This window comes from Lissotriton vulgaris, chromosome 8 (genome assembly GCF_964263255.1).
Source record: "Lissotriton vulgaris chromosome 8, aLisVul1.2, whole genome shotgun sequence".
NCBI classification, from domain to species: Eukaryota; Metazoa; Chordata; class Amphibia; order Caudata; family Salamandridae; genus Lissotriton; species Lissotriton vulgaris.
The window spans coordinates 663,760,357-663,783,318 of NC_141696.1; the positions used below are offsets into that span (position 1 = coordinate 663,760,357).

The 22,962-nt window shown below is 44.8% G+C and overlaps 1 protein-coding gene across 1 annotated transcript in view; it reads left to right on the plus strand.

Annotated features, from left to right (window-relative positions):
• The window catches only part of DMD (dystrophin), a 4,652,165-nt gene that overhangs the window by 128,784 nt on the left and 4,500,419 nt on the right, over positions 1-22,962 (plus strand). The window contains exon 4 of the mRNA XM_086934537.1: positions 2,100-2,282. The gene's annotated coding sequence lies outside the window, so the exon portion shown is untranslated. The remainder of the gene's footprint in view (positions 1-2,099; positions 2,283-22,962) is intronic.

Sequence of the window (22,962 nt, forward strand, 5' to 3'; positions counted from 1 at the left end):
TTAGTTACTTGGGTATCCTGTTTTCCCAAAATGTTACCTGGTGCCCACATTTAGATATGGCACCACTCAAGTTTATCAGATCTGCAGAAGCAATATTTTGTTTTGCAGGGAAAATAGTAAATACACCTATTAGTTATTTGTTAAAGCTTTACCAAAGCAAATGTATAACAACAGTTTCCTATGGAGCACCTTCTTGGGGACAGGCTGATACATCTTATGCAACAGATACATGCAAACTCCTTCCTATGAAGATTACTGGCCGTACCAAGCTCTGAACCTGCATTTACAACACATAGTTACTTAGAAGATCTGATATATGTTAGTTGGATTATTGGTTGGTACAATGTACGGAGCAAGAAAGGAGCCAAAATCTCAAGGGATGCTATTAGAGACTGTCTTACTCTTGAGCATTACGACAGGATTACCTAGTTGATTTTTATTGATAAATCACTAAAGATAGTATAGGACGATGTGTAAATTAGAAGTCGTACTAGCATCCTACGATTTGGTTAAAAAAATGAAAGAGTTTTTCTTTAAAAATGTAGACATGCTAGAGAAAGAAGGGAGCCAAAAAACGTCAGTGGCAAGATATTTGGCAGGCCCAACACAGCAAGGACTTCAAGATTATTTTATAAGGTTAACAAATGTTCAAAGGCGATTTTATTTAATCTGATCATAGCAGGGAATTTTACATCACCTAGTCGTGTTCGGTAAGAAAGGGGCAACGAGAAAAAAATCTACCTAGGTGCCCATGCAATGCATATGCTACCAAGTCGAATGTTCATTATATCCTATTTTGCAAGTTTTATGCTATTAGAAGCATTTTGTATTCGCCCTCTTTTTTTTAAATGAGCGTTGTTTGTTTTATCAAGATGCTTTTAATTATTTGTGTAAACTTGACAGCGATGTTATTTGTTGCTTATTATCAGCTTTCATTTCCCAAGCAGTGAAGAGAAGAAAATCGCTTCATCAATGTGATGAGATGCGATATGAAAATAACTAATAAGCAAAGCTCTTTAGAGGTGTAAGACATTTAGAAGAAGCTCAGTTTGCTTGTATTAATAGAATTGATAAAATGCGAAATATATCTTAATGTACAAAGTAATCAATTATTTAATAATGCCTGATTTTATGGTATACATACTTTTATGTATTCAAACGAAATTCGAACAAAGTTTATTTTGAATTGACTTTGACTTCAATTAAACTTCGTTACTCTTCTGTGCGAATAGATACTAACCGAAAATTTCAAAATATCAAAATCTTTTTTTAGAGAGAGACTACTACTGTGATAAAGGACATTAACTGTGAAGGTTACATCACCAAGATTTAGATGTGGACAATTAATGGAATCACTATGTTTACAAGGATGACATGATTATTATAAGGATTCTATTTTATGGGTATTCTGCATGCTGTGACTGTTTGAGTTGTACCTCAAATTTAAATTACCCATCAAACGGTAACTGGTATCGGTGGTACGAAGCAGTGGGCCTGCTCTAAAAGTAGTATAGCTCAGCAATGTATTTTCTTGAATTACTTATGTTTCTATGTATTCGTTTCCATAGGTGAGCACATATCAAAATGTTTCATGCATAAGGTTCACTGCTATTTGTCTTGAAACCTTACACAATATAAATATCCAAATAAAGTGGGCTAGATGTAGGAACTGGATACATGTATTTATTAATAAAATACCAGTCTTTATCTAGGCGTCATGTATGTCCCCTTGAAAACATACAATGTATATCTCCTAAAGGATATGCACTCTATTCAAATAAAAAACAGGTTCATCTCACCAGTTTTTAACTCTCATCTCTGAGAGATATTGCTAAAAAAAATACTTCGTTCTAATATCATGTTTCTACCCCTTCAGAAATACCACTTCCTTGTAGGTAATTTCAACATTTGAATATATTTTGTAGCCAGTGGTGTTGCTGAGGCATTGGAATATTCTGTTCGTGGCAAATTACCCTATAAAACATAAGAACATTTACAATGCATTAAAATAAACGTGCAGTTCCAACTGTTATGCACTGACAAGATTTCATTTGTCAGCCAGCCTACAATATATAACGAGCATGTTTTCTTCTTTTCAGAGAGCAAAGGAGGATGCCTCGCAGAAAGAGACGAAAGTGAATCACCTCAAGGACTCTGTAAACAATTTTATAGCAAGGGCTCCACCTGCAGCCCACGATGCTTTAAGGACTGAGCTCGACGTGCTGGTCTCCAGCTACCAGCGACTCAGCAGCAGACTGGCGGGAAAGTGCAAGACTCTGGAGGTGAGCCATAGTTTATTTGTTTTGGAAAATGATTAATTGATGGTTAATGTGATGTCTGTCACTTGGTGCAGTGTGAAAACAGAATGAAATGAATTGACAAGAGTTGAATACGACATATATCAATGCGTCAGTCACTCAAATCTCTAATCAAGCAAAAACATCTCTGGGCATAAGTCACCCAAAATGGCTTGTTCGCTAGACCTGCTTGTCTAATGTCATAATCATTTCACAACTCATTAGTCTTTATCCATAAAATTTGACGGCCATTACACAAATATCCGATGCTAAATGAAATGACTATATTCAAACAAGGTAAATAAGAATTGTACAGCTTATTGTGCCATAGGGCTCACGCTGCGCATCACCCCCGAGGCCTAGCAAGGCATGAATGCGCCTGGGGGTGCTTGGGGTAATGCTTAGAGCAGGCAGAGCCTAGTGGTTCACGCTGGTATTTCCTGCTGTGTCAGACGAAGATTGATTTCTGTCTTGTGTGCCCACTACTCCTTTTCTGATAGTACAGACAGCGGAATGACACCCAGAGAAATTGTCATTTAAGAATTATCCAGCCTATATTATAATCATCTTGTTGATGCCTAATGGAGTCACGCTTGGATGGACTGTTATGCGTGTCTTGACCTTGGCGTGTCATAGGAAGAACATTACCCTCTCTCATAGTTGAAGTAAAACACAACTGAAGCTTAGAGATTGTGATGGCTTGTGTTCCTAACTGACCTGTCAGCGTGGGCTCCATTGACAGTGGCAAGATTCAATGGATCCAGGCTAAAAACAGGCTAAAAAGGGGAATAGGTTTAAATGTTGCCCCCTGGCACTCACAGGCGTTGGGTAAGGTTGCAACCGTTCTATCCCTTGCTTTTGGTTGCAAAAGAAAGCCTCAATCAGTACGTTGTAAATGTAAATTGATACTTGTATAGCGCACTACTCACCCACAAGGGTCTCAAGGCACTTGTACGAATACCGCTGTGGAACCCATCCTGGCTTTCCCTGTGAGGCGTCCGCTCCTGGGCACCCCCAAAGTTTGCGGGGGCTGTTGTGGAGATTAAGCAAGCTATTGTCCAGAGTTGCAGAGTGGGACTCCATGATTGGAATAGGCACCGAAGCAAGAATTATCAGGTCCGTGGAATTTTTGAGCCCAAGACCCGCCGAGGCGGGGAATTGAACCCTGGTCCCAGGCTAGATCTCTGCATCAGGGTCTGCAGCTCTAATCATTGAGCCACACTTCTCCACAACACTTCTACGTTCGCCTATATGTCAAAGCTGCTTCCAGCAGCTTTGACATGTAGACTCATCTCAGGGATGAGATTCAGCAGAGACCAAATTCACCTGGCTTTGCGAGTTTCCAATCTTTATTTATTAATTTATTGTTTCAGCTGTCAGCCTCACAATCATTTAAAACTACGATGTAAAAACGCTGGACATACCAAAATGATGTCAGATAAAAGACATACACAAAGCAATCCACTAAACAGCGAGATAATGTTTACACACTGTGGGCCACATGTATCAAGAGTTTCTGCATTCACAAACGAGCCGATTCATATAATCAGCCCATTTGCAACCTACTGAATCTAGGGGACATAAGAGCAGGATTGCCCCTAGTTGCTACTCCTGGAACCAATTGGACAAGGAGCTGCTTCTTTCACATTTAACATCTACTCTACCTTTATGGGTTGATGACATTGAATCAGCATCACTGCAATTTCATGATTGGTTAAAAAATAGGGTACATATAGCAGTCCCCCTAAAAAAGTGCAAGAATTGCAGACTAGTACCTACTGAACCTTGGTTCTCGGAAGAAATCAGAACTTCTAGAAGACATTGTCGTGCAGCGGAGAGGCGCTGGCGTAAATTCTGCAAAGACTGTGACAAAGAATCCTGTAAAAAAATGTGTGATTGAATATAAAGTCCTGATTAAACACGCCAAAATAGAATATTTTACGGAAAGGATAATTCAGACAAAGAATAATTCAAAGGAACTCTTTGCCACGGTGCTTTAGTTAAGGAATGCTCCAATTATCGAAGATAACTCAATAGACCAGCAGTTCTGTAATGAACTGGCTTTAGCATTTCGTAAGAAAGTATCTGATATCTTCGATGGATCACTGAAATAATATCGAGCCCATTAATATCGACTTGCAAAAATATCGATGAGAAAATATCGAAGGACAAAATATCGAGTTTCTATCTTTATACAGGTAAGTACAAAAATATCGACTCTAAAATATCGACTGTAATAATATAGACTGTCAAAATATTGTTTTTTTTATATGTCTTTAAATTATGTTAAAACTAATATAAAAATAAATTTATTTAATATAAACTTAGTTAAAATGATTAAATAAATGTAATATTAATAAATAATTAATGTAAATTACAAAAAAAAATTATATATATATATATATATATATATATATATATATATATATATATATATATATACATATTATTAACTAAACATATATAATATTTTTACCGTAGCATAGCAATTCGGTTAAAATTTATTATAACAACTATAGTGAATTCAACAGTAGAAAAACGCTGGATAGCGTAGGGGTAAAAATTACTATTCCCACTCCAGTGGGTGCAACAGTAGGGAAATCGTTGGATAGCGTAGGGGTAAAAATTACTATTCCCACTCCAGTGGGTGCAACAGTAGGGAAAGCGTTGGATAGCTTAGGGGGAAAAATTACTATTCCCACTCCAGTGGGTGCAACAGTAGGGAAAGCGTTGGATCGCTTAGGGGTAAAAATTACAATTCCCACTCCAGTGAGTGTAACAGTAGGGAAAGCGCTGGATAGCGTAGAGGTAAAAATTACTATTCCCCCTCCAAAGAGTGCAACAGTAGGGAAAACATTGGATAGCGGAGGGGTTAAAATTACTATTCCCACTCCAGTGAGTGTAACAGTAGGGAAAGCGCTGGATAGCGTAGAGGTAAAAATTACTATTCCCACTCCAGTGGGTGCAACAGTAGGGAAAACATTGGATAGCGGAGGGATTAAAATTACTATTCCCACTCCAGTGGGTGCAACAGTAGGGAAAGCGTTGGATAGCGTAGGGGTAAAAATTACTATTCCCACTCCAGTGGGTGCAACAGTAGGGAAAGCGTTGGATAGCGTAGGGGTAAAAATTACTATTCCCACTCCAGTGGGTGCAACAGTAGGGAAAGCGTTGGATAGCGTAGGGGTAAAAATTACTATTCCCACTCCAGTGGGTGCAACAGTAGGGAAAGCGTTGGATAGCATAGGGGTTAAAATTACTATTCCCACTCCAGTGGGTGCAACAGTAGGGAAAACATTGGATAGCGTAAGGGTTAAAATTACTATTCCCCCTCCAGTGGGTGCAACAGTGGGGAAAGCGTTGGATAGCGTAGGGGTAAAAATTACTATTCCCACTCCAGAGGGTGCAACAGTAGGGAAAGCGTTGGATAGCGTAGGGGTTAAAATTACTATTCCCACTCCAGTGGGTGCAACAGTAGGGAAAGCGCTGGATAGCATAGGGGTTAAAATGACTATTAATTAATTAACAATTAACAATTTTAATTAATTTACATAATTAATTAATTATTATTAAATAACTTCCCACCCTATCCCCCTATAAACCCACAACCCGCTACAGAAAATAATTTACTAAATAATAATTATTTATCAATTAAATATTTATAATTAATTACCAATTATATTTTAATTAATTACCTATTAATAATGAATTAACAATTATTATTAATTTACATAATTAATTAATTATAATAAAATTACTTCCCACCCTATTCCCCTATAAACCCACAACCCGCTACAGAAAATAATTTACTAAAAATTATTATTTTTATTTTTTTTACAATTATATTTTAATTATTTACCAATTAATAATTAACAATTATTATTAATTTACATAATTAATTAATTATAATTAAATTACTTCCCACCCTATTCCCCTATAAACCCACAACACGCTACAGATTTATATTACACAATTATTAAAAATTATATTTTCGATTTTTTTTGTCTATATTCTATCTAGTCGATATTATGTCTAGTCTATATTTTTGATTCGATATTTTGGCTATTAATACGATATTACTCGATATTTTTGTAGTCTATATTATGTCTGGTCGATATTTTGGCTATTCTATATTTTTTACTCGATATTTTGTCCAAACGATATTTTGGAATCGATATTATGTCTGTTTACCATCTTAGATACCTTTTCTAGCCAAGGTCTTTGCTATGCTATGCTGCTGGATTTATCAACTTACAGCGCTGCTCATTTTTAAAAATACCGCTTTTGTATTTTGGGGATTCTTAATTTCATTATCCCCTGTTTTTAACTGTATCTTGTTCAGCCCACACACTTGCATATAAATTGGGCCCCTCACCGCGCTTTTAGCGGAATTGTTTTCTTCTTTCTCCTGCCTTCGTGTTTGGCGCTTGGTCGCCATCTTGGGGGTGGCGAGTTGCAAGGGAGACACTTGTTTGAGCGCTCTAGCGCTTGCGAGGACCACAGGTGAGCCCTATTTAATGCTCGCTCCCTGCGCGCAGCGGTGACGCGCAGCGGTAGCACCGGACTCTCGCCGGAGTCAAGCCAGAGTCCTGCCCGTCTGCGCCCGTCAGCGTCCCGGAGGCGAGCGGAGAGGCGGGTGGGGCTCTACCACCAGGGATGTGTCCTCCTGGGGTACCATTGCTGCGTTATTCCTCTGTGGAACTTCGCTCTTTTGACACCCTGGTCACAGGCTGTCGCACTGTCTTTCCCGGACGTCATTGCGGGAAATCCTGCTGCCCGGGCTGTGGCTGGCGCCCCAACCGCTCTCTGCTACCACGTCCCAATAACAACATCCTTAGTGTGGGCTATCGCTGCATGTTATTAAACACCAGGTCAGCGGCTAAACATGCGCAAGACATTTTTGAGCTCCTAGATATAGTGAAGCCACTTTGTCTTATGCTCACTGAGACGTGGTGGGGTGAATTTTCCAACCCGGATGTCGTTACAGCAATCCCGCCTGATTATAACATCTTCAGGAAGGATAGAGCTAAGGGAAGGGGAGGTGGAGTGGCATTGGTGGTCAGGAAAGACAACCCCTGTGTGATCCTGCCAGCGAAGGACATCCGAGGTTCAGAGACCCTTGCCTTTTCTATTACTCTGTCCCCTCATCAATCTGTTAAGGGATTACTCGTGTATAGACCACCTGGCTCACCCGGAACGTTCTTTGAAGATCTGGACTCCGTGCTGCTGGGGCTGGCCCTGAAAGAGGAACATTGTATCGTGGCAGGGGATTTTAATTTTCGGATGGATGATCCGACCGACCCTGCTGCCATCAAACTTTTCGAGGCTATGACCCCGTTGGGACTGATCCCTCATCTACAGGAGCCTACGCACGAGAAGGGGCACACTCTTGACCAGGTATTCTCGTCTTCCCCTCTCGAGGAGATTGAGATTACACCAGTACTATGGTCTGACCACTTGCTTGCCAATTTTACGATCAAAGGCATAGCTAAACCGGTGGTTGCCCTGACCCAGCAACAGGATCGTGTTTACAGGGTATATCATCGAGTGACCCCAGAGATGTTGGCCCTGGCCACTGTGGATCACCCATGTTCCCTCTCGGGTGATCTGGACAGGGATCTGGAAACCCTGCAAGACTGGCTCCTAAACAGGCTAAATGATCTTGCCCCGAAATTGACACCCCGCCTGACACCGAAACGGGTCTCGGCACCATGGTTTACCGCAGCACTGTCGGTTACGCGGCAGCAGTGCAAGGTAGCCGAAAGAGCCTGGCGGGCTCAATATGATTCGGTAGCCAAATTGACCTATAAGACGGTGGTCAAGGCCTATTACAGGGACATTCGCCTGGAAAAAAAAGCATATTTAGCTAGGAGAATAGAAGCTGCGTCCAACTCCTGCAAGGAGATTTTCTCCAATGTGAGAGAATTTACTTCCCCATGGTCTAACTCCTCGGATGAAAAACCATCTGGCACCTGGGCTTCGGATCTTGCTGATTTTTTTACGAGCAAGATCCAACGCATACAGGATTCTTTTCCATCACCTGGGCCCATGGGCCTGACTAATCCTGTGACCACCTTATCCCCGCGGGCTTGGCCAGGGGTGACGCTGAGCGTGTTTCCACCGATCTCTGTCCCTGACTCTTTAGCGCTAATGGGCAATCTTAAATCGGGTTCGCCCCTCGACCCATGCCCTGCTAAATTTTTAGCGAAAGTTGCTGAAGTGATCAATCCTCTGGCAAACCCGCTGCTGAATCTTTCGCTGAGACAGGGAGTGGTCCCGCAAGCCTGGAAGCAGGCGATGGTAATTCCATTGCTTAAAAAATCAGGCCTAGATCCGAAGGCCCCGATTAATTACAGACCCATCTCCCTGCTGCCGGCTCTCACGAAGATTGTGGAAAAGCACGTACAGGCTGTGCTTTCCAATTTCCTTGAGACCAACGAGATCCTGCATGCCACCCAGTCAGGTTTTCGTCCCCATCTTAGCACAGAGACTGCGCTCCTTGAGGTCTCAGAAACCATTAAAGGTGTTCTGGACTCTGGGGGCAAAGCCATGCTAGTGATGTTGGATTTGTCGGCGGCATTCGACACCGTCCCCCATGATGGTCTTCTTGCAAGTCTTTTTGAGATCGGTCTACGGGGGACGGTGTTCGACTGGTTTACTTCCTTTCTAGCCGGCCGCCGGCAAACGGTCTGGGCGTCGCCAGATTCCGCCGTGATGCCGCCTCTGGGAGTCGGGGTCCCACAGGGCTCTATTTTGAGCCCGACCCTATTCAACATCTTTATGACCCCCTTGGCGGCGTTGGCGGAGTCGTATGGCGCCCAGATCGTATCCTACGCGGACGACACCCAGCTCCTCTTCTCTTGTAAGAGAGGAGGAGACTTTGATGAGGAGAGTATCCGGGATTGCCTTGGGGCTGTTTTTCAATGGTTCCAACTGAACAGCCTCAAGTGCAATTCCGATAAGTCCGAGGTACTCTTCTTCGGGTGTGACATAGATCCAGACTGGCAGGCCTGGTGGCCGATTAATATGTTTCCCCCGTCTTGTTCGTCCCAAGTCGCCAAGAATTTGGGGGTCAAGATGGATAAGGGGCTAACATTGAAATCTCAGATCCTTGGGGTGGCGGGCACCTGCTTCGGCATCCTTAGGATGTTGCGGAGGTTCCTTCCCTTGTTGTCCGAGGAGCACAGGAAACTGACAGTGCAGGCTTTGATTGGGTCCAGGTTGGATTATGCCAACATTCTCTACCTGGGCCTACCAGAGTACTTGCTGCAGCGGCTCCAAGTGGTGCAGAACGCTGCTGCGAGAGCAATCTTTGGATTAAACAGACGGGCCAGTGCATCGGGCCTGTTGAAATCCCTGCACTGGCTTCCTATCCGGAAACGGATCGCTTTCAAGGCTCTGACTCTGGCCTATAAAGCTCTCCACGTGGTGGGAGCAAAATACCTTCAAAAGAGACTGGCCTTCTATCAACCGACCAGGTCTCTGAGGTCGGAATCTTTGTTTTTGGCGGTTGTCCCGCGCGTGAAGAGATCGCGTTTGGGAGGCCGCTCTTTTGGATTGCTGGCGCCACAGCTGTGGAACTCTTTGCCGCTTGCTCTGCGGGGAGCTACTAGCCTACTTGCTTTTAGAAAAGGCCATAAAACCTGGTTGTTTAGCCAGTAGCCTGTTTTTTCTGTATGTACTTGTTTGGTATTCTTCCTCTCTTTTATCGGTGTTATGTTATTGTGCTGCAGCCTTCCTTTTCCAATAAAGCGCCGGGACACTCTTTTTGAGTAGCCGTGCGCTATACAAAAGAATAAATAACATAACATAACATAACATAACATAACATAACATAACATAACATTTACAAAAACCTAACACAGATTTAACTGTCTTAATGTCCCTTCCCTCTCGAGGCCTTAATTATACTGAAACTGGCTCTATTTTTAATGAGTTCCCCTCACTATCAACTGAGCAAACTTTTACCCTGCTAGCTATGTTAAAATCTGGCTCTCCCCTGGATCCCTGTCCTCCCAGGGTGATTGGCATAGTTGCAGAATTGGTATCACAGCAACTTACTCCAGTTTTGAATTTGTCTGTGGAACACGGTGTGTTTCCTTTAGCCTGGAAACAGACCTCGATCCTACCACTTCTAAAAAAAAAAACAATTTGGATAAAGCAGAGACAGGTAATTATCGTCCCATTGCTCGCCTCCCCCTACCGGCTAAGGCTTTGAAAAAACACATGAATTTTCACCTCTCTCTCCATCTCGAGAAAAATCGTAAACTAGATCCCTCTCAATTTGTATTTAGAACATCTCACAGTACTGAGTTGGCTCTCATTACTGCCATTGAGGATGCTAGTAAGGCGGTCGACTCAGGAGGTACTGCTGTATTGATTCTCCTTGATTTGTCGGCCGCCTTCGACACGGTGGATCATGATCTTCTTACCCATCGTCTTCAAGCGGTAGGTGTTGGAGGTACTGCTCTTGCTCTGCTGATTTCCTTCTTGACCCACAGGCATCAGTACGTTGAAGTGGGAGGGTTTAAGTCTGAAGAGTTTAGACTTCCTAGTGGGGTTCCCCAGGGCTCGTCCCTAAGCCCTACACTTTTTAATGTCTATGTAGCCCCCCTTGCCAACTTAATAAGAAGTCATGGTTTTAATTTAGTTTCTTACGCTGACGATACACAGATCATTGTGTTCTTCTCCAGTAATATTTCTGAGTCAGCTTTTCATTTTCAAAAATGTATGAGTGATGTCAGCAGTTGGATGGATACTAATTGTTTAAAGCTGAACTCTAATAAGACCAAGGTACTAATTTTCGGAAAGGACGCTTCAATGTGGTCTGCTGACTGGTGGCCTGCCGAGCTTGGCCATGGTTGTAAAGGCTAAAAACCTTGGTGTTGTTATCGATTCCTCTCTTGGTTTCTCTCAACACATAAATATGTTGACATCCTCTACTTATTACACCCTTCGTATTCTTCGAAAAGTGTTTCCTTATATTCCAGTTGATCAACAAAGAACTGTGATGGCAGCGCTGGTTATGTCCAAGTTGGATTACTGTAACGGGCTGTTGGTGGGCGCTTGCAAATCTGTGACTGCTAAGTTACAGGTTCTCCAAAATGCAGCAGCCCACCTTTTGTTTGGACTTTCCAGTTTTTCTTCTGCAAAACACGCCTTAATGGAATTACATTGGCTGCCTATTATAAAGCGTATCGCTTTAAAACCCTGTGCATCGCCGTTAAGGCTTTACAAGGTATTGGCCCGGAGTCTTTGCAGAATCTTTTTCAATGGTATCTACCCTCTAGGACGCTTCGTTCCTCATCGTCCAATAATGTTAAGATTCCCAACTATCGCCTACAGAGATGGGGAGGGAAAAGCTTTCATCACATTACGGCCAGATGGTGGAATGCACTTCCCACTCATTTGAAATCAGCTCAAGATCTTTTGCCTTTTAGAAAAGATTTAAAAACTTGGCTCTTTACCATCTAATCTTCTGTGCTTTTTCTTATGTGGCAGCTGTGATTTGTTTCCGCCAGGCTAGCTTCGGGTCGTACTGCGCTATATAAATAAATAAAAAAAATTAGCTGTCCTAGTGCAAATTCTCTTGAAATCATAATCCCAGATAATCAAACTGCTTAACAGTTTCCAAGGGTACACCTTCAACTGAAGGTTCCCACCTAAAACTGGGAGAGAGCCTCAGTACCATACCCGTTTTGTTTCTCTTAATGGTCACATACTTTTTGTTACAATATTCCACAAAAAGAAGTACTAACCTATGGGGGGCATTTTCTGTTCGTGCCATGAATACAGTGTCATCCGTATATAATATCGGAACCCTCTTACTGGCTATAGTTGGGATGTCTAAAGGCTCTTCCATCAAATAGCCTGGTACATCATTTAATAAAAGGCTGAAAAGTTAGGGTGCCAGCACTCACCCCTGCCTGACACCTTTTTTGATCGAGAAGGGTTCTGTGCACTCCCCACCCAGCCCATACCGCACTTTAGCGGTATTACTGGTGTTTAGGGCCATAATGGCCATTACTAGGGAAATATCAACTCCTAGGCATACCAGGCATCTCCAGAGTTTCTCTTGGTCGACTAAATCGAAGGCTGCTTTCAGTTCTACAAATATTAAATACAGCAGTATCTGGTGGTGACAAGGGATGGACTCCAAGCCTCGGAGAGTATTCTGCGGCTGCTGCCGCTTCCTCGCAGCTGTTCCTGTGCCTAGAGGCGCTTAAACTTTCAGGCTCCCGCTGCGCAAGAGCCAATATCCGGTCCCTCTCCCTCTCCCCATTGCCCTTGAACCCATAGTTAGCACCTCTAATGCACCGGATCCGCTTCCCATACAAAGGGACTCGTTGTTGAAATGCCCCGCCAAACCATGCAAACAGGGAACCAGACGCAAAAAATCCACCCCGGGGTTGCCGTTATCTACCAAATTGAGCAGGAAGATTATCCCAGAGTGTGTGCATGCTCCATCTAATCCTGTAGCGGCCTATATTGTAGTCACTTGGCAAGATACCACAACTGACAGCCTTTTAGCATCCTTTAAAGACTTTGAAATGAAGATCATCTCAGCCCTAAATGTGTTTGACACCTGGATTTCTCTACTTGAGCCAACAATTGGATTACTGATGGGGTCAGTAGACAATCTATATTCAAGTATAAGCAGCTGGCTTTCCAATTTCCAGCACTCTTTTCCAAGTGCAGGCCTGAGTACTCCCTCTCCTGCAATGACACTGCCAGCAGAAGGGCGAAGGTAACACCTCAGGCTCATGCTCAGGCCCAGGTCTCACCGACATAACCCACCACAACCGCCTTTGCAATCTTATAGTCCCAACTTACCCAACATTCCGTGGGGTACCGAGGCTAAATCTGAGCTGCAAGTGCCTGGTAAGGCAATGCAGCAGGGAAGCCTGAGTAACACAGAGTTGTCCGCTGCTGTCACATCTCAAAACTTTAAGCCGACATACTGCCCCTCAAATACCACTATCCATCTGCCCCTAGCGGCCACAACCTACGTTATTGTATTGGTGGATGTGCCCCCTTTGAGGAGGGGGGCAGATGAAAACTTTGATCAACTCAAAAACAAGACTATACACTGGCTGGCAACCAGGACTAATGCTTTATATCCCCCATGCAGATACTGACATTGAAAATTATAATAGTCCGTAGGGTGGTTTGGTTTGGCCAAACTCAGAAAACGGCGAAGGGAGATTGCATTATAGTGAACTTTAACAACCCCCTGGAGGCGTGTTTAATTTTTTGCGCCTTAGGTTCGATGGGTACACTATCTGACTGAATACCAGCTCTCCCACTGGACTTTTTCTACCCCCCCCAAATAATTCCAACATTGGGGGCTGGAGAGTCGAGTCATTTGACCTTGAAACAGGGAAAGCTACGGTGTCACCCTGCAAATGCACAAGCCCCATCTAACACCACTCCCCAATTACTAAGCAACCGTTTCCTCCGTTTGAGCAAGCTCGATGACCCAGATTGACTGGACTCTACTCCCATCATAGACCCTCCCATCCCAACTAAGGATCCTGTGATTGTGATTCAAGACTTTATCAAGGTCATTTGCTGGAATATACGTGGGATCCAGAGCGATTGGCTGGGCTTGCTGAAGAATTTTGGACTGATCTGTCTGCAAGAAACATGGGACATCAAGGGTTGCCTGTACCTTGATGGTTATTTCTCCCATTCAGTTTTAGCTCCCCGCTCCTCTAGTGGGCAAGCTAGTGGTGGCCTCACAACCGTAATTAAATTTAAATCTAACTGTAAAGTTCAGGTGATAAAATCCATATGTAAAACTATACTGTGCACACTTTTAATATTCCCTAACAAACATAGACTGCTCCTCATCAATTTTTATAATGCAGTTTCCCTGAAAGATTAAATGGAACATGTGGCTAGTCTTAAATGTTTTACGGATGATTTTTTCTGTCAGAACCTTCTTTTTACCCCAAATATGGGGCCGATTAGGATTGCGGTGATTCCGCATCCTCCGGGCCGGAGGATGCGGAATCACCGCAGCAGTGCCTCCAAAGACCCCCCACCAGATTAGGATGGCTGGGGGGGTCATCGGCGGACGGGAAAACCGTCCGCCGTTTTTCCTCCGCGGTCGCCTTCCGACCGTGGCGGAAAAGCTCTAATATGGTGGCGGTGTGTATCAGACACCGCCAGCCATATCAGGATGGGGCAGAAAAGATGCTTTTCCACTGTAGCTTTTCCGCCGTGGAAAAGCATGTGGTCTTTTCAGTTTGAGGGCCCGTTGCGGGACCCCAGGGTGTCAGGGGGTGGGGGGTACACATGGGGGGTACCTATGGTACCCCCCTGCATTTACATGAACAAAGCGGCAGGCACCGCGCGGTGCTTGCCGCTTTGTGCATGTAAATGCAATACATGCATTTTTTACCTTGCGGCGGGTGCTGCTTCAAGCAGCACCCACCGCAAGGTTAAAGATACGGGATGTGACCGCCAGGGTGGTGGTCACATCCTAATTTGCATGGAGGGACCGCCGCTGCCCATGCGGACGGTCCCTCTACCTCGGGCGTGGCGGACGGATGCAGGTCCCTCCGCCATCCTAATGACCCCCTATGTTAGTGGGAGATTTTAACCTGCACCCGTGCCACTCCTATTTTAATAATAAGGAATCGGATTCTGAGGGGCCATTTGTAACCGAGACACATTTTAACCACACACGCCAAGGTGAGCAAACATGATCCTGTGGAGGCTTAGACACCTACCTTTAGGGGGAGGATATTGTAGTGTAATTTATTATACCTTTGGATCTGGTTGTCTGCTCACCACACTTTTAGACTTTGAGGTTTAACAACATCATCTGAGCGGCCATAACCCATTAACTGCTTAATTTTATTGGGATAATAAGCAGTGAGCTCTACACCCGCTTACCAGGCATACACCACACTGGCTGACCAGGGCTGAAGGATAAAGTGGGACAGCAATGTTCCATCAGCTTTGGTTCCAAATTTGATTGGCTTGTGTCATGATGATTTTCAAACCTGTCCGTCAGATGCGGAGCCACCACAGAGGATCATGGCATCATTTACTAATATTTGCAGGTTTATTAAGTCGGCACTTCTTAAAACTGTTGTTGCGCCAGCCACATATGTGGTTAGATGGTTTGACAGTCAATGCTCCAGAGCCCATAAGGACCTCTGGAATCTCTTGCATACTATGCCCCTCTATCAGGAAGAAGTTAGAAAGACCAGGGCGGCCTTTAAGACAGCCTGTAAAGATCGTAAAGCCCAAATCAAAGCAGAGACCTGGAACAAGTTGGTAATGGCAAGTCAGCAGCACGATAGTGCAGCCTTCTAGGGTGTCATCAACTCACCCCATTTTCATGAACACCATCGTACTAAGCAGGCATGTACCATCCCATCTCAGGCCTGGGTGGATCATTTTACAACCATTTATAGTCTTGAAGGAGAGCCAGAGCCTGTAGATGGCCTCTGGTCAGAGTGTAACTTAACTTTTAGCCTCTCGGAGGTCAGAGCTGCTATTTCCAAGTTGCCTTTAAACAAGGCACCAGGGCGTGTTGGGGTACCTGGTGACATAATACAAGGATTGTATAGACTTGTGGGCCCGATACTGACACTGCACTGAAACTCTGCTGTGTCTAGTCATCTTTCCTCTACATGGCCCCAGCCTATAATAGTCCCTGTCTTTAAAAAGGCCAATATATCAGACCCAGCCTGTTTTAAACCCATTTCCCTCATAGACTCGGAGGTGAAAATCATTGGTTGGATCTTATTAAATAGCCCCACCGATTGGGCCGAGGCACAAGGCTTTTTGTCTGACCTCCAGTATGGGTTTTGCCCTGGTCAGAGAACAATAGAACAGACCTTGAATCTCTATCGCAATTTGGTGTTCTTGTTCGACCAAGGCCTGTAAGGCGCACAAAATGGTAGAAACCTCATAAGAGATCTTATCTAGTATTTGGGGATCATCTACTACCCTATCCCACCGTACCCTACACCTATCGTTTGTAAGAAAGGCCTCCGCTGTTACGATCTCGGTGACTGTAACTGTCTCTAGACCGCCCGCAGTTTTTAAGCTAAGTAAAAGCGGGTTATGGTCACACTCAGGACGGGCAGATATTATCATGTCCTCGTGAAGGGACCAATGCTTAACCTTTATTAGGATATAGTCAATACGGCTTGAGTTGGTGCCATTATCTAAAGTTATCCGTCCAATTTTGTCAGACCTGGAACGTCCATTTACAGCTCTCAGACCCCACTCGAGACAGAAGCCCAGCCACTGTATGGCTGCTTCCATCCACTTCTTTATCGGATTTAGATCGAGGAAAGGGATATTCCATTGTGCATCTTCCTCTGCAAAAATATCTTCCCCCTTAAGATTTATGGGTTCAAATGTACAATTGAAATCCCCTGCCACAATCACAAGGCCTTCCGTACCGACAGAATTGAGGATGAGATCCAGCTCATTAGTAATACCCGAGCTCCACCCACCAGGCTGAACTCTAGCATAAATATTAATCTCCATTTGGTTCGGCCATGTCAGTCTTATAACAAGAATGTCAGGGTTAGGCACCATTACGTCGGAGGACCTCTAGCTAAGCGACTGCATCACCCAGATGGTAAGGCCGCCTGACGATCTACCTCTTTTGCCTCTAGTAGCGGGTTTATAAAAATTTAGATACCCCAGTTGATGGATGGGGTCAGGAGCCCAACTTTCTTGAAAGATCAGGATAACTTGGTCTTCCACAACATCGGACTACTCTGCTATAGAGATTTTACTCTTCAACCCTGCAATGTTCCAATAGACAATTTTTAACAAATTGTCCCGTTTAATGTGCTGGTTCTGTACAGGCTCCATCTGATTTGACCCTGTTAGCCTCCTTCCCACAGTAGGGGCCCCTCTTACTGGGGAGCCTGAGGTCGACCTCACCAGTCTTTGTCCGGCCGCCTAGTCCCCCTGTGCTGAGGACACCCTGGAAAAAAGACGGGGGCCTATACCACTACCAGCGCTATCACCGTCTGCAGCTGCATGACCCACAAGGTAATCCACATCCCTACTTACTTGGCTTGCTTTTTGATCCCTGCCCATGTCAATGATGTTTTCTAAAGCGCATGAATCACCCAGGGGCATCTCCGCGCTACCTAATCCAAATTTCCAAGAGCAGTGACAGAAACCCAGAGTGGATCATCAGTATAAAAAGGCTTTCAGATGTGTCCTGAAAATCAAATATGAGGGGGACTTTCGCATCCCCTCCGAGAGGGAATTCCAATATTTGGGGCCTACATATGAAAAGGCTTTGCCACCCAGACGATTTCGGTAAATGCGTGGAATCGCTAAGAGGGCTTTACCATTCCATCTTAGATTACATGCTGATGTCAGTTTGCATATTTTAGCTTGTAGGTATTTTGGGCCTGGTTCCCTCGTGGCTTTAAAAACCAGACAGCAAGTCTTAAAAAAAGCTCTCTTCCTTACCGGCAACCAATGCAATTCCTTCAATAGAGGGAGGGATGGGGTACCAGGAGGACGATTTAGGACCATCCGGGCTGCCGTATTTTGAATCACTTGGAGCTTTGCTAGCTGCGTGGTTCCTACTTTGGCCAGCAAAGCATTCCCATAATCCATCCTACTTATTACTAGGGCTTGGACTAATGCCACTGGAGATGTTCTTGAGTCAGTCCACCCCCTCTAGACCCATAAGTGGGTCAAATCAATTTGCTAGGGCCAGATGGTACTCGGCCCTTTCAAGCGGATTTACACCACATGATCTTATATTACGATTATTATAGGTGGGGTTGGTTGATCCATGGTACGCACAAGCATAAAAGTAATTTAGGCCTAGAGTTTGAATATCTCCCGCTCTACTGAACCTAGGATCATAGCAAATGTACTCTACCACCCTTGGGTCTCTGAAGCTTACAATTACGCAGTCACCCTCTATATCCTTTTCTCTATGGCCCAGCCAACTCACCCTTCTAACATTTAATATCTCAGCATTTGAGGAGGGTGGGAGTGTTCTGTTCCTATTGAGCCAGTGAGTAACCTTATTTTTCAACTCCCTGTGGGATTCCACTTTGTCTACACAAATCCCGGGAACTCCCGCCAAAATAACCGTATACGGTATTGACTCTGGGGGGAGGTTAATACAAGGCAACCGCTGTTTAATGCCCTCGCTGCCCAATGGTGTAATCCCATTTGACAGCCTCTCTGCTACCCGCACATAGGGTGCAGGCTGGGTTCTTGCCACCTTACAGGCTCTCGAACCCTGCTCCCTAGTAATACAAGATGACTCCCTCTCTACAGGGTGCTTCTCAGCACAAGGTTGGGGGTTCTGGTTTTCAGCCCTATCATTATGAACTTGCTGGGCAGCCTTACTACTATTTATAGGCCCTGGGAGTCGGAGTGTTGGGGCTTTGGCACTTGGGCTCTCCATACCTTTTGCTATCTTGTCCAACGTGCTAGAATTCGCTAGTACTTACTTTTCAAAATGCTCCAGTTTTAAATTGATCAATTCAATTCTCTCCAAAAGGGGTAGAGTCAGTGATTTAAATAGTTTTTCCATTTTATCAAATAACCCTTCGTTTGCACTACTTTGGGTGGGCAATTGATTTAAATGCTTGTTAGCTGTAAACGGACTAGGGGACTGAACTGAATGTTGAGGTGCTGGGTTTTGGCTAATCTTTTTAGATATTTTTGCCACTCCACCCTTCTGAGGACCACCCCCTCTTTTCCTTTTGCCTAGTAAATGATTAGCCTTAGGATTTTTGCTCGCTAGTATCGCCCGATTTTGGGGTTTAGATGAGGGACTATGTGGCGAAGGAGATTTGGAGTCCCTACTTCGCGAGCTGCTAGAAGCAGTACTACCTGTGGATATATTTAAAGGGGTGTCTGCCACAGAATTGTCAAGCCCAACCAGCAGTAAGCTGGATCTAGGACTCTGGGTGTGTGGGGAATCATTTGGTCTTGGTTGTTCCGGAGTAATCGCTGACCCAATGGTGCCTAAAGATGAACGCTTCCCCGTTAAAAGATCCAAGGACAAGCGTTTCTCAGTAAGGGCTATTTCTTTTTCCAGTACCACAACAACCCTTGTAATAAATTGGTCAATAGTACTGGTAACTGGCCCCCCAGTGGTGGAAAGAGTAACTTTTCTTCCCTTCCCAGAGCGTGATGCCATTAGAGATGTTTGCTAGGGGACACAAGCACAAGGGGGAAAACAGGCGATATAGACAGAATGATACAAAGAGTTAAGGTAGAAAGTCCTGCAACGCTAAAAAGGTAGAAAGAAACAAGGTCTCTCTTCGCAAACCCAAGCTTAGTGGGGTGGCCAAGCCCGGCCTCAGTCGTCCTCCGATGGCCTCAGACGGGCCCGCCCTTGGCCCGGGCTTCGCCCGGGCACGTCCCGCGTTGCGTGGGAGGTGCCTGTTTATGTAGACCAGGTAGGCTGTCTGATTACGGGAAGAGGCACCAGCTGGTAGGAAACTCGGAATGCTGGTCCTCGCTGTCCCGTAATCCTGCGTTAAGCCGGTGGTTTCATGGCGCTGTCCCGTTTAAAGCACCATTCAATACAAAAAGATCCCTGTACCCTGGACGTTGATTAGCATACGTCTAGTAGACATGAGTACAAAGTTGTCTGGAAGATATACTGTCTCAATCCAGACACACCTCCTCTCTATTTATGGTAAGGTGTACATTCTCTAATGCCTGACTGTCCACAACAAACCACTGTTTGTCACTTAAAACAGGAGATTCCGGGCAAGGTTCAACTCGACATGTCCAATGATGTCTGCCCCACTGAGACAGTCCATCCACCCACACTCAAAAAATAATAAATAAGTGAAAAAATGTGTGGCAGAGAGGAAGGCACCTCACGGGCGAACAACCCTCGGGGAACTTGGCAGATGTTACCAATTCTATGCCCCTTTCTCATCATTGGTTGCCATTCCTTTTCCAAGAAGAAAACAGTGTCAAAAGCAAAAGGTGCGTACAGAAAGGTGCTGAACAAGAAGCTAGAAAAATAGCTCCCTGGTGTGATAAACAAAGGAGAGTGAGATAAAATCAACAGCCAGGCAGGCAGCAGGCAGGCGGGCTTACGGGAAGAGGCACCAGCTGGTAGAAAACTGGGAATGCTGGTCCTCGCAGTCCCGTAATCCCGCGTTAAGCCAGTGGTTTCACGGCGCTGTCCCGTTTAAAGCACCAAACAGCAGGGTCCCACAAAGGTTCAATGAGCAACAAGATAGATCCTCTACAGTCCAGGGTGTGTTCAGTGACCAGCAGCGAACGGCTCCCGCGAAGCGTGGGCCTCGAGGCGTTAAGAGGCTGCGGGCAGGCTGGCGGGCTGATTACGGGAAGAGACAACAGCTGGTAGAAAACTGGGAATGCTGGTCCTCGCAGTCCCGTAATCCCGCGTTACGCCGGTGGTTTCCCGGCGCTGTCCCGTTTAAAGCACCAAACAGCAGGGTCCCACAAAGGTTCAATGAGCAACAGGATAGATCCTCCACAGTCCAGGGTGTGTTCTGTGACCAGCAGCAAGCGGCACCCACGAAGCGGGGGCCGTAAGGCGTTAAGAGGCTGCGGGCAGGCAGGCGGGCTGATTACGGGAAGAGGCACAAGCTGGTAGAAAACTGTGAGTGACTGGGTGTATGAGTGGGTATTTGGTTAACTGAGTTGGGGTGTGAGTAGCTGTTTTGGAGAATCAGTATCTGTGTGAATTATTGTACGGATGCATGAATGGGTTTGTAAGAGGTTGTGTGGGCGGGTGGGTGGGTGAGTGAGTATGTGTTGAGAGGGTGTCTGTGTGAGTGAGTGGGTTTGGGCGTGGCTCTATAGGTGAGTAAGTGGTTGTGTGAGTAGCTTTATGAGTGAGTTTGGCACTGAGTGGTTATCAGGGTGAGTGACTGGTTGTATGAGTAGCAGTATGGATGAGTGTGTGGCTGTATGAGTGAGTGAGTGGGTGTGTGAGTGGCTCTATGGATGAGTGAGAGGTTATGTGAGTACTTATATGGATCTGTGAACAGGTTTGTGAGTGGTTGTGCGGTTGTGTGGGTGTATGAGAGATTGTATAGGGGTGTGAGTGGGTATGTGAGCGCTTCTGAGGATGGTGTCATTGGTAATGTTAATTGAGATGTCATCTGTGATGTAATATGTGAGGTCATAAGCAGTGCATTATGGGGTGTAAGTTATATTTAGCTCAAGTAAGTATAGCTGCTGTATTTCTGTGGAATTGTACGAGTGAAAACTGAGCCTAACTACAACGTCCCTGTAACCTTTGGGTTTTTCTGTGAATTTCAATGTTTAAAAAAAATTCTAATTCTTAACTATAACATTCTTGTAACCATTGGTGTTTTCAGTGCAAATATATCTATTGTACACGTAAGAGGAGTTAGGTATAGTAAATGCATAGAAGCCACTGATCTTTTGTCCCTCAATATTTTTGTCACAATATTTTGTCCAGTCGACATTCAAGACTCAATATTCCCAGCCTACTTTGAAGAACCCAGCGGTGCCAGGGGCACGCCCAAAGTCTTCGGATTCACCTGTCTTGGTTTACAGAGACACGGAATACTTCTGGGTGGCGTCAGAGACCAAGTTTATTAGCTGCAGCTAGTAACAGTGATCCAAGAAATACAGCATGGAAGTATTTCAGGAGACTGCTCAAATTCGTAGAGCAAAACATCCCTTTTTTATACACAATAATTACATTTTATGAGGATACGCTCCCACTGCGGCAAAAGTAAACCAATGAAATACATTCTCAAACAAAGTATCACATGACGAAAAGCTCAGTTTGCAATGTCCCAACCCAAAGTTAATCATTGGGAATGTCCCCAAATCCAATTTCCAGTAGAAGAACAAACCCATAATTGAAAGGCACAATGCATGTAATCTTATGTTATGTTATGTTATGTTATATGTACTTATATGGCGCACGGCTGCCCCAGCAAAGGGGCGTCCTGGCGCAGGCAGTTCGTACCTAAGAGGGTGGTTGCTGCTGATGGAATATTGCAGAAGACATAGCATGATTAACAGAAGAGGTGGGTTTTTATGGCCTTTCTGAAGGACAGCAAGTCGTTTAGTCCGCGTATCTGGGCTGGAAGTTTATTCCAGAGCCTAGCCGCTAGGTATCTGAAAGAGCGACCGCCCATCCGGGCTAGTTTGATGCGGGTGACAATGGCCAAGATCTGTCCTCCCGACCGTAACGCTCGTCGGGGAGTATAAAATGAAAGGAGTGGGCACAGCATAGGGGGGGGAGGCAGATTTCAGGATTTTAAAAGCGAGGCACAGAGTTTTGAAGTAGATCCTCTTCTCTACTGGAAGCCAGTGAAGTTTCAAGAGAGTGTTAGTTATAGGCTTGTGGCGGGGAAGGCCAGTAAGTGCTCTCGCGGTGGCGTTCTGGACTCTTTGCAATCTAGCTTTCTCTGCAACATTCGTCCCTAGCAACAGGGAGCTGGCGTAGTCTAGCCGTGAGAGAATAGCTGACTGTACCACCAGTTGGCGAGTTTGGTGGTCAAAGTATTTTAGGATAGGTCTTAGGTTACGTAGAATCCCGAAACAGTTTGCCACCATTTTTTTTGTGTGATGAGTAAAATTCAGGGCAGAGTCTTCCCATACTCCTAAGTTTTTTACTACACATTTGGGATCTGGTGGTTGCCCCATTGCCTCAGGCCACTAGTTGTTC